Raw genomic sequence first — 10,298 nt, 5'->3', positions numbered from 1 at the left:
AAAGTTTAGCTGCCCGTATGTTTCCGCTCATTATGGGCAAATCCAGCACGTCTCGTTCCTCTCTGCCTCCTGCTAGTGCAAATTAAATTGCAGGTGACATCCAGGGCCACGCATCTGGTTTGGAATACGATTTGCTCTTCTTTATTTATGGCACCTGCGGTAAGCACGGTGCAGAGGGGCCGGCGAGCTGGCGCGCGGGGCCGAGCCTCCTGCCACCTCCTAAACGCCTGTGTAGGTAATCGACAAAGATAGTATTCTCTTAAAATGAGGCACAATTTAGAAGTGCCTCTGATTACTTAATTTGCTCCTGAGTATCTCAGTAATTATCTTTATGGGTCTTATTTCTGTCCTCTGGCATTGTTTCTGTCGATATTAAATGAGTCTGGCTCTCGGCACATTGGCCGTCTGGCCCGGCACCACTGTGAAATCCTATTATCCTGCCCACGCCGCTGATTAATTTTTGTATTAATTTCACGTAAAAGGTGAGCTGACTAATTTTCTTGCCCGTGCTGGGAGCTGCCGGCCCCAGCGCCTTCGCCCCCTGGTTCTACCCCTTGGCTCTCCTGCTAATTACTGTCCCCCTCATCTTGGTGCCCCACACGCTGGTGCAGCTGCATCCCAGCAGGCTCGGTGCATCCCACAAAATCCATCCTGTAAAATGCTGTAGGTGACTTTGCCGCGGTGCTCGCTGTCAGCAGCTCATGGCAGCAGCCAGTTTCCCTTGCCAGTAATCCCAGGGCTGTACCGCGAGCACCAGCCTGGCATGACAGCGTTGCATCCTCGAGGAGGATGCAGGAGGCAGCAGGAGGGTGCCCGGAGCCCTGCCAGTCCTGCCTGCGTCTGCCCGTCTCCAGCCGAGGAGCAGGAGCCTGTGGAGAAGCAGCATCCTCAGGAAAATATCACGTCCAATTAACTCCAGCAGCCTGGTCCCTTTTGATTTTATTCTGTGCGCATTACAGGAATCCTGAGCTTTATTTAAATTATAAATCAAATAATACCACTCTCGGCTTGGCCAAACTCTATGCTGCTCTTGCTCTCTGCAATAATGTAGCAGTGGCTTATATTTAATTAAATGTTACTTTCTGTGTGCCCTCCTTCAGCCGGCACTGCTCTGCCGGCAGCCTGGGGCTGGGTGTGCGGCTGGAGGTGCAGGATGCGTGCTCTGGTAAGAGGGTGGGATCCGTATGGAGCTGGGTGTTACGGGGGGCTCCCTGCGCTCCCTCTGTGCTTTCACCATGCAAGCATCAGCCGCCGCCTCTCACCGTGCGCATCCGTCTGGCCTCGTGCCGGGCGTCCCATGGGACCGCGCACCTCGGACCCGTGGGGATGCTGTAAGAAATGGCTCTTAGGGAGGTGGCATCAGCCCTCCCAGGGCTCCGGCTGGGTTATTAAAACACTAATGAGAGGTGGTGGCTGGGGCTTAGAGAGCAGCAGAGTGCCAGAGATCCGGCTTCAGGGTCACCCACACCTCTCCCCGCTCACCCATGGGGACTCTCATCAGTGATAAAACTGTTTAATTGCATATGGGATAAAGCCCTGTTTAATGGCTTCTCGTTACCCAATTCTACTTATTCCAAGGGCATTTTCATTAAAGTAGCTGCAGCAAGGCGCTGCTTTTGTACACACCCATAAAATATCATTTTAATTTCATGAGGGGTTACACATGAGTGAAATAAGATTAATTCTTTCATTTTCAGTTTCTGGAAGGGATCGGTTAATGATGGGTCTGTGTATTTATATAAGTGCCATAAAAAGGAGTTCAATTAACTGCCATGCCCAAAATGTGCTGTTGACTTGCACTTTCCCTGCCAGGAAATGCTGCAAAACCACTTTTCCATCGGTCATGTGCATGGTGGGGATGGATGGGCAGGGGGGCTGCTCAGAGCCCTGGTCTTTGGGTGGTCTTCGCTGGTCGTGCCCCAGCACAAGAGGGGGTTTTTGTTTGTTTCCAAACTTTCCAGAGCCGCACCGGTCCATTGGCCACGGAGCAGGTTCCCGGGCACTGGCGGGGCTGCAGACCTGGGGATGGGGTACCCGCTCCCCACAGCCTGCGCCGGGGGTGCCCACCCTGCTCCCCTCAGCAGGGACGGGGTGCCATGGGTGCTGGCAGCGGCGCTCAGCGTGCAAAGCCTGTGCCTTAAAACGATTCAAATACTAATTCGCAGAGGGGCTGGGGTGATCTGCAGGGCTGCTGGCTGCGGTGGGGTCCCTCCCAGTCCTGGGGTCCCCTCAGCAGTTGCATGGTGGAGTGACATCGGGGTGGCATCAGGGCTGTGCTTGGGCAGTGTTGGGTGCCGTTGGGGTGGCACTGGGATGACATTGGGGCCGCATTGGGGTGGCACTGGAATGGCACTGGGACAGGCTCAGGATGGCGTCGTGATGGCGTGGGGATTGCATTGGGGTGGCTTCAGGGTGGTGTAATGACTGTGCTGGGGCAGTGTTGGGTGGCATATAAGTGACATTGGGGCAGCATTGTGATGGTGTTGGGGTGGCATCTGGGTGTCATAAGGGTGGCATGGGGGCAGTATTGGAGTGGCGCAGGGCTAGTGTCAGGATGGCATTGGGACAATGTTTGGGTCGCGCTGGGATGACATTGGTATGGTATCAAGGTGGCATTGGGATGGCATTGGGGTTGGCATGGGGGTGACATCCGGGTGGCATCGGGGCACCAGTGGGGTGGCACGATGGCATCCTCCTGGCCTCAATGCCGCCCTCCCCACGCACCTCCCGCCTGGCGCCGTTTGCCTTTGCTGTGCTGGTGGACACGGTGGCACGGTGCACGGCGGCGCACGGCGCTAATACCTCGTGGAGGAGACAAATGGGAAGTGACACGTGTGTGTGTAGACGGGTATTTGTGGTGACGCTTTGACTGCAGATAATAAAGTGCTCGCCCTGAGGTGATCCAATTCAGCAGCCGCCTCGGCAGAGCCGCGCGCCATTGAGGGGGAGAAGAAAGGGGAGGAAAAAAGGTCCGTCTGAAATGACATGTCAGCCTAAAAAGGGAACGTGTTAACGGATGAATATCTGGGGACGGCGAAGCCCGGCGCTTCCCTTTGTGCTTTGTCATGAATTTTGTTGTCTTTGCAGATTACGGCTCCTGTGCGGCTGCCGCGCGGGGTTTGCCACCTACGGTTATTCAGATGGATTTCTCCCGCTATTATTTCTGTAGTTGGTTTTAATTTAAGCCCCCGAAGCCGGGGCGCGTTCGTCTCTCGGCTCCTCATGCCAAGGATGCTCTGCTGGAGGATGCTTTTGTCCTGGCTCCACTGGTCCTGCAATGGGGGGCTCTGCAGCCACCTTTTGGGGGGCAGCCGCGGTGATGCTGAGGGTGCTGGTCATGGGGGGCACTGTCCCTGCCAGGGCTGTGCTTATGGGGGGCTGGGGACCGCACTGGTGTATGGGTCCCCCGCTGTATCCACCGAGATGCCGTGGCCTCTGCGCCACCCATCCTGGGGACACCGTCACCATAGAAACCACCGCACTTCACAGGGTGGGAAAGCCGGTGCAATGTGACAGCAGCCCAACCTGCCTGGCGCAGAGCGAGTGGCGCCGGGGGGGGCAGCACCAGCCCCCCCCCTCTCCCCACCTGCACCCCAAAACCAGCTCAGGGGATGTGTGGGACCCATGACTGCTCTCCCCAGGGCTGGGGGCCACACATCCCCGTGCCTGCCCATGGGTCACCCTGGGTCTGGGTGATGCTTGGGACAGCATCCCCCAGTGACCCCCCCAGCTCCACCTAGGACCCCCTGAGGTTTTTCCCGCTCTCAGCAGGGTGTCACCGGCTGCAGCACCCTGCTGCCTAGCCCCGGCTGTGCCATGCAGGCAGGCGCTGCCCTCTGGCCCCACGGGGTGGGCAGGGGGGTCCTGCCTGGAGCTGCAGCCTGGGGGACCGGGGCAGCCGGTTCCTGCCCAGCCAGCTTTGCCGCCTGGGGCTGGGACCCGTACTTCAAGGACTTCATTGATTCATGAAATATACCAGATTTTGTTTGTTTTCTTCCAAATGTTTTCTAAATATTGAGGTTTCTTCCAAGTGTTTTCCAAATATTGAGGTTTCCTCCAAGTGTTTTGCAAATATTTAGGCTTTAGCTCTTCCAAAGTCTGCTCCCAGTATTGCAGGCAGAGAAAAAGGGGATTTTTGACACTTTTTGAAGCTTCAAAGACATTGGGATCTCCTTGCTGCGAGGGGAAGAGGGAACCTGGTCCCAAAGCCAGGGGATAAGCACTCAGCTCTTGCAGAGCTTAATTCATTTGGAGGCTGCGGCATTATTATTGTTTAATAAGAGCCATTGGCACACCAATCACTGAGCGGCTGCTCAGGTCCCCGGTGTCTCCTCCTGCCTCTGCCCGACGCTCTCAGCATCGCTCCCCTTCCCAGCCCCTCCTGCCCCTCCGTAAATTAAAACTCCTGCCTAATTGCTGCCCTTTTGCCCCACAGGCTTGGGGAGGCAGAGCAGGAGCCAAACGGGAGCTCAGTGCTGGCAACACCAGCACTTTCCTTTAAGAGGGGCAAGGCAGGATGGGGATGGAGGGTGAGGATGAGGAGGGAGGGCAGGATGCTCGGGGCAGGGCAGGGTGACCCCCGGGAAATGGCCTTTCCCAGGGTGAATGTGCTGGGTGCTGCAGCCTGCCGAGCATCCCTGGCAACCCCCCCTGGGCACACCTGAGCCCAGCCGCGGTGCCCAGCCGTGCCCGTGCCCAGGCGCAGGACACCCTGCTCAGCACACTGCGGCACAGGCAGGAGGAGCTGGCGTTGGCTTGGCTGTGCTGGCAGCAGGAAGCAGCCTGCCGCTCCAGGGATCCCGGCACAGCCCAGCCGGATCACCAGCGCCAGGCTGGTCCCACTGGGCAGCTCTTGCCATCTCGCCCTCCCCGGGATGGTGTTACCCCCAAGGTGGGGGTGCCCTACAGCTGGCTGAGGCTGAGCAGCAGGGATGTGCCCACGGTTTGCCCGGGAATGTGGCGTGGCAGCCCCAGCAGCAGCAGCTCTGCTCTGGTCTGAAAAGGGGGCAAAAAGCGGGCAAAAAGCGTTTTTCTTTTGGATGGTGGGAGAGCGAGGCACCAGGTAGCTTCTCGCCGCAGCTTCACCTTCAGCAGCTCTATAAAGATTTACTGCCGAGATTACTTCTTTCATTTGTTGCAAAATATTTTAGTGCTTTCGATGTGTAAAAATAAGGTTTGTCCCATCTTATCTCCAAGAGAAGCAAAGGAATGGAGGGCAGGGAGGGAGGGAGGCAGGGCATGTCTTTCATGCTGGCTGTTAACCAGTGAGGTGCTATGTGTTGCCACCACATCCCCGCTCAGCTTGTCCCAGTTGAGTCCTTGCTCAGGGTTGTGGTGCTGCTGGCACTGATCCCCAGGGTGTACTCCCCGGCCACTGGCACCCCAATGTCCTGCTTGCCATCCCCTTCCAGAGCAGGGCAACTGCCCCGGGGAGCACAGTGTCTCCTGCAGTGTCTGGCCTGAAAATTAAAGCTATAAATTGCCAGTGCATGTGCTCGCCCTCCTCCAGGAAGAGTGGGCCCTGCCAGGGACACTGCTGCCAACACCAGGCCAGGGGACACCCCAGGCAGCTGGGCTGTGGGAGCAGCATCCTTCCTGGTGCTGAGCATCCTTCCTGGTCTGGAGCATCCTTCCTGCTACCAAGCATCCTTCCCAGTACTGAGCATCTTTCCTAGTACTAAGCATCCTTCCTGGTCAGGAATATCCTTCCTGATACCGAGGATCTTTCCTGGTGCCCAGCATCCTTCCCAGTGATGAGCGTCCTTCCTAGTACCAAACATCCTTTCTGGTCAGGAATATCCTTCCTGATACCGAGGATCCTTCCTGGTGCCCAGCATCCTTCCCAGTGATGAGCATCCTTCCTAGTACCGAACATCCTTCCTGGTCATGAATATCCTTGCTGGTACTGAGCATCCTTCCTGGTACCCAGCATCCTTCCTAGTACCAAACATCTTTCCTGGTATGAGCATCCTTCCTGGTGCCCAGCATCTTTCCTAGTACCGAGCATCCTTCCTGGTCACAAATATCGTTCCAGGTGCCAAGTGTCCTTCCCGGTGCCCAGCATCCTTCCTGGTCCAGAGCATCCTTCGTGGCCCAGAACACCCTTCCCAGTGTCAAGCATCCTTCCCATTATCGGGCATCCTTCCTGATGATGGCCATCCCAGCGCTGAGCATCGCTTCTGGTGCTGAGGATCTTTCCTGGCTCCACTTTGATCCCACAACTGCTTTAACCGAGCAGACACTGATTGCCAGAGCCCCGATGCTGCCGCTCTTGTGAGCTCCTCGGGTGCTGAATTGTTCGCCTGACTGACAGCTGAGCAGCCCAGACAAGTCTATTATTTCTATGGGGCCCAGGCCCCGCGGGCCTGCAATTTAGGTCTGCGCTATTAACCCTGCCTTGTTCTCCACTTTGTAACCGCTTTAGTGCCTTTAAAAGTGTACAGTTAAAATCAGGGTTAATTAGGGGCCCGGCAGCTGGGCTTTGCCGGTGCCCATTGTGTCCCAGAGGAGCCCGAGCTGAGGGTAATTGGGGACTGTTGTGGGTTCGTGCTGGCCACAAGCCCCGGATCGGCAGTCTCCGGTTAGCCCTCATCTCTCCTGCTGTAAGGATGGCTCTGGTTGGCTTCCCTCCCCTCCTTTCTCCCCATTTTTCCTTCTTTCCCAGCCCTTGTGGGCTGTGGCTGCAGCCAGGCATGGCACAGGGGTCCTGAGGTTTGCCAGGGATGAAGTAGGGGTGTGGGGAATGCAGCGGATGCGGGGATGCAGGGGTACGGAGGATGCAGCGGAGTACGGAGGATATGGGCATGTGGGGGATGCAGCGGATGCAGGGATGTGGCGGATGCAGGAAATTAAGGGATGCAGGGGATGTGGGGGTTGCAGGAATGCAGGGGATGCAGCAGATGTGGGGATGTGGAGATGCGGGGGCTGCAGGGATGCAGAGATGCAGGGGATGCAGCAGATGTGGGGATGCGGCAGATGTGGGGATGCAGGGGATGCAAGGATGTGGGGGATGCAAGGGATGCTGGCAGCAGGTGTGTATGCCACGGGGGGCTTTTGTGGAGGTTTCTCAGGGCACCTCTGTTCCCCACCTGCCCCTCGCCCAGCAGCCCCCACCCCCATCAGACATTTTGCACAGACCTGGCTGCTCCAGGCACAGCAGGGCTGGAGCTCCCCAACCCATAAACAGATATTTATTCCGGATCACGCCAGCAGTGGGGTCTGGGATTTACATCTGTGTCTCGAACCGGGTTTGGTGGCCAATTTGCTAAAGTAAAAAGTTGTTTAGCTGGAGGCGTAATCTTATAAGCCTGTGCTGCCATTCTAATGGCTTCTCGTTTCTGCCTGGCTTTCCAATAATGCTTTGAGCAGAAGCTCGGAGTAATATAAAAAGCCATCGGATTATTACTGCGGGCGATGCATTTTCCATTTACAGTAATAAAATACTGAAGAAACAAAACAATTTAAAATTCCAATAAAATTCAAACCAAATCTTTGGCTGCTGAGCAGATTCAATTATTTAGCTGTTATTGAGTGCAGGCTGGAAAAATAGAGCAGGTCAGGGAGGGAGGGGGAGCTCAGAGCTGGGGCTGTGCCGGCCGCATCCCGTGGGAATGCCAGCGAGGGAGGGAGCCGGGAGCCAGAGAATCATCTTCTGGGAGAAGCGGCTGTTGATGGGTGCCTGTGCCTGGGCTGTCACGCTGCCGGCAGCTGGATTTGGTTTAGGGGTGATGAGAGCCGGGGCTGCTCGAGGTGGCAAGCCCGGCTGAGCCACCCGTGTGCTGGGGTGTCTGTGGCACATCTCCCCCAGCCCTGGCCCGACAGCTTGGATAGTTCAAGTTTAAGAGGAGGGGGGAGAACCTGGCAGCAAAGGACTGGTGTCAGGGCTGCCTGCGCCTGACGGGTGACGGCGGCGGTGGTTCAGGAGAGTTTGCATCTCGCAGTAATTACAGCCCGTTAGAAAGCAGTAATTACTGCGGAGAGGGGGAGCGGCGGAGCCACGCAGCCACCAGCGTGCCGGGAGCCGACGGGATACAGATCGGTCGCTCTGTAATTTTCCTGGCGGGGGTTTGGTGCGTCACCCTGAGATGTGACAACACACCGAACTGGTGGCTTGTCACATCTAACCCAGCTGGCGCAAAGAGGTGACAAAGGCAGCTCCTGCCCCCCCCCTGCCCCCGGCTGGCTCGTGGTCGGCCACGGCGCTCCCCGGGCACGTGTCATGTCGGCACCAGGCCTGGTGGGTGGGATGCTCTTGGCCAAGCTCAGCCCAGCCGGGCAGGCGGCTCTGCCCGTGCACGGGGTCATCCCAAAAGTGCCACCCTCAGCATCAGTGCTTGGGGACAGGGCTTTGGTGACTCAGTCTGGGGAGCCGCGGTGCCTGTGGGCAATGCCGCCTCCCTCCCTTCAGCAATGACCCCTTTTTTTTTCTGTAATATTTTTGCTTAGGAAGGAGTGTTTCTGTAGAATGGGCTCATTAGGGATTCTGCAAGTGTCACCAGCTAATTAGTGTCATGTTAATTGAGTATTCGCGATGCTGCCACCTCCAAGGACAGCGGTGCCGGCATGAAGGGGAATGCAGATGTGCATGGCTCGTGGTGCTGGATGGTGTGCCATGCCGCCGGGCAGGAGGGGTCCCGCTCGCAGCCCCCTGTGCCCGCTGGCTCAGGGGGTGCCTGTGCCCAGCAGCACCCAGTGTGCACCCGTGCAGCTCGCTGGCTGCTCCGCAGGTGCCACCCAGGCTCGGGAGCTTTACGGAGGTTGGATGGTCGATGGCCGGGATGTGCCTGCTGGGGCTGGCAGCACAGCCAGGGGCACCACGCGCCTGCACGTGTCCTGCCGTAGGGAGCTGCTGCTGCCATGCCTCCTGTCTCCCGGCAGCTACATTAAATCCTACTCAAAGGCCCTGGTTTTAATTGGCTTAATATACTCGTTAATAACAATGTCTATTTAAGACACCTGTAAAAAGCCCATAACATTAGCTTAATGGGAGGAATGGCTGGTGAACGCTCTGCTGTTCTGCCTGTTAAATTACTGCTGCACCGCTCAGAGGATGGAGAGCGGCCACAGCCTCCCTCCTGCATCTCCCCAAACACCACACTGCTGCCCGGGGGGTGGGACGTGGAGTCCTGCAGCTGCCAGTGCCCCAACCTCCCCCTGAATCCTGGGTTGAACAGTTTGTCCGGGCATCCCCACGCGTGCAGGCAGCCGCGGGCGCCGTGCCAGAGCATCACCAGGAGCAGGACTGAGACAGGCTTTGCAGACCAATGTAACATCTTTAGATGTGCTGAATGCACCCGATGGCACAACTCTTCCGCGGTGACTTTGCCACCCAGCATACGGTGATATCAGGAATCACTGGTCCCAGTGGCATCCAGAGCAAAGTACTCTCCAGTGTCCCCAACGGGGGACACCTGGCAGCAGGGGAAGGGTCCCTGGGAGGGCTGGCGCTTCTTGGTGGGGGGCTGACCATCTCTCCCTTGCAAAACCTGGCTCCGGGCAGGCACTGGGTCTGGCATTCCTGGGGTGCTGCAGACATCCCCTGGCAGGGCAGGAAGTTTTGGGACCGGCTCCAGAGCAAACATCATCCCCCCTGTGCCACTGTGCGCATGCATGTGCCTCTGTGTGTGTGGAGATTTTAAACACCTAATTTATTCCATCTATTAGATAGATTTTGTAGATTTAATCATTTTCACAGTTGGTGGCTCATTGGATACTCAAGATAAACTCCAAATGAAAGTATAATGGGTACGACAAATGAGTTTTCACACCAGAATGGCAGAAACTTGCTCAGGAAAGAGTTTGAAAGGAACAAAAATATATACATATATAATTTTTTTTCCTGCAGTGGCTTTTGCTGACTCCAGTAGGTTACCACAGTTAATTTCACCAGTTTTGTTCATCTGTAAAATTGCATAAAAGTGACATTTTTGTGCTCATTATAGGAACTGCTGATTTATGGCTGGTAAATGCAATGCTTTTCCATTTTTGGTGAGGTTCTCGTAGCAGCGCAAAGCACCCATGAAATTGCTTGTATAATGTAGTTTAAATCCAATCTTGGAGAAAGATTCCCCCGTTGGGTAAAGTGACATTTCCATTCTCCACACCGAGTTTATTTTAGGCCACTTACAAGTGACTCTGGCAGCGGGAGGGGGCAGGTTGGTGCCATGACCTGCTTTCTGCCGGGAGCAGGTGGGAGCTGGGGTGGGGGGCGATGGATGCTGGGGAGGTGAATGCTGGGGCAATGGATGCTGGAGCGATGGGTGCTGGGGTGATGGGTTGCTGTGGCAATGGGTCCCCCT

The 10,298-nt window shown here is 56.4% G+C and overlaps 1 protein-coding gene across 3 annotated transcripts in view; it reads left to right on the top strand.

Moving 5' to 3' along the window:
• The window catches only part of FAM222A (family with sequence similarity 222 member A), a 31,736-nt gene that overhangs the window by 19,277 nt on the left and 2,161 nt on the right, over nt 1-10,298 (top strand). The gene's annotated exons all lie outside the window — the stretch shown is intronic.

This window comes from Falco naumanni, chromosome 1 (genome assembly GCF_017639655.2).
Source record: "Falco naumanni isolate bFalNau1 chromosome 1, bFalNau1.pat, whole genome shotgun sequence".
Classification (NCBI taxonomy): Eukaryota; Metazoa; Chordata; class Aves; order Falconiformes; family Falconidae; genus Falco; species Falco naumanni.
The sequence above is the reverse complement of the archived record's forward strand: the minus strand, read 5'-3'. Positions and strand labels throughout refer to the sequence as shown.